Here is a 1995-nt window from a genome sequence, read left to right as displayed (position 1 = left end):
GAACATCAGGTACACTCCGATCCACACTGATCCAACAGAATGTCATAACATCATCCTGGGAGGATTCTTAGCTATCTGTAGGAGACACTCCACGTGGAGCATCGGCTGAACGTTTACCAAAAATCAGAAAGCCATCCAACTGAACTACACATAGCGCTTCTAGGAGTGTTAACAGTTCTTGACAAAGGCTCCTGGTTGTAGTTTACAATATCTGCCTTCACACTCTCTGCTCTACTGTACTGAACAGATTCTACTCTGAGCAGAGCTGGTTATGTTGATTATCTCCTTCCGGGTACTTCACTATTTCTGCCCTGACAATACGCTGCGACTGTTCTATTTCTGCTTTGTTTAATTTTATTCCAAGGATTTCAGCAGCAACTTTCTGAAAACACAGGAAGACAGAGTCTCCTGTCTTGGCTGAGACAAAGTGGCTACTAAAATCATTTTCCTGGCAAAACTATTAAGTGTTTTTCAGGTTTTACTGTTCGCATATGCCTCAAATCAATTTTGTTGCCCACCAAGGCAACCAGTGGCTGAGTTTCTGACTCGTCACTCACTTTCTTCATCAAGTACACCAATCTTCTAAATTCTCAAAGCTTTGATAATTTGTAACATTATATACCAAGAGGATTCCCTGTGCTCCATAGATATATTTATCCAACATCTTGCCTCCTATTGTCTGCCTGAGTAACATTCAAATTTCCTGCAATGTTATCCTTCTCAAAAAGAAATCCAGTCCTATAGTTTGTTTGTACTGTTTCCCAAAAGTTTCTTGAGCAAAATAGGTAGCTAGGGAGGTCTTCCCGGAGGTGCAGTCCCCCAGCAGGATGATTTTCAGTTGCCGGTCCTGGCTCTCCTCCTCTTGGTGTCCCAGGAACCGGGTCGCCCTCCGAGGTGGAGGGAGCAAGGGAAGGAGGAGAGGAGGAAGAGAGCCCGCGGGGGCAGGACCACCCACCCCGGGCGGGTCAAGGGCGGCTGCGGGGATGGGGGAGCCTCACTCTCCGGGCGCCATCTTGTCCCTCACCTCCCCAATAAACTATTTTTAACATGTCAAAGATAGTCATTACTTGTACCTGTAAGAAAAAAAGAGAATGTAGAAGACAATCTTCTACATTCTTTAAAATGTTATGAGCCAACTCTGACATCTTGATTATAGACTGCCTCGTATAGTCCTACAGTGTCTCTGACACTCACTGGGTCTTCAACCATTCAGGCCTGTATATGTGACAGGCAGTGTGGTGTGGTGTAGAGAACACAGGTATTAGAGTCAGATATGTCTGGTTTAGTTTCTGACCTGGCCACATAGGAGGTCTGCAATACTGGGCACTTGACACTTGGAGTGAGCCTTTCCTCATCTATGAAAGGGAATAGGAATGCATGATTTATAGATTGTTAAGAGGGCTAACTGGGATTATATATGTAAAATTATTTTGCATGGTCACATAGCAGGTGTTTAATAAATGTCCTAATAAACATCTGGTTGTCTTCATCTCACCACTAAGTAATAAGGAGTAGATATTTGCACAATTACAGTAAATCCTTGGGGTACACTCACCAAATTCTTTCAGCTTCTCTCCTCTACTTACTTCCAAGTTAGAGAGTTGTTTGGGATCCTCCCCATCTCTCAGGGGGTTTTCTGTAACACTAGTGCCCAGCTGTCCATAGCCTTTCACATTTGACATTCGCTCTTCCTTTTGAATCCCATCCACCTCCAGACTCATCTCCAGCTTTACACTGATCATGTCACTTCATTGTTCTGCTACCTTTGGTGCCTCCCAAATGTCCATAGAAAATGCTCAAATTCAGCTGCAGTGAGCTGTGATGCAGACACTGCATTTTAGCCTGGGTGACAGTGAGACCCTGATAGAGAAAAAAAAGAAAGAAAGGAGGGAAGTGGAAGGGAGAAATGGAGGGAAGGAAGGAAGGAAGGAAGGAAGGAAGGAAATATTGAACTTTTAAGACATTTAAGATGCTTAGTTCTCAATATACACACGT

General features: G+C 43.9%; 1 pseudogene; it reads right to left on the bottom strand.

The window, feature by feature from the left end:
• Window positions 1-231: 231 nt before the first annotated feature.
• Window positions 232-1742, bottom strand: LOC103255023 (annotated as a pseudogene).
• Window positions 1743-1995: the final 253 nt, after the last annotated feature.

This window comes from Carlito syrichta, unplaced genomic scaffold, assembly GCF_000164805.1.
Source record: "Carlito syrichta isolate Samal-C Ts95f unplaced genomic scaffold, Tarsius_syrichta-2.0.1 Scaffold287763, whole genome shotgun sequence".
Taxonomy (NCBI): domain Eukaryota; kingdom Metazoa; phylum Chordata; class Mammalia; order Primates; family Tarsiidae; genus Carlito; species Carlito syrichta.
The sequence above is the reverse complement of the archived record's forward strand: the minus strand, read 5'-3'. Positions and strand labels throughout refer to the sequence as shown.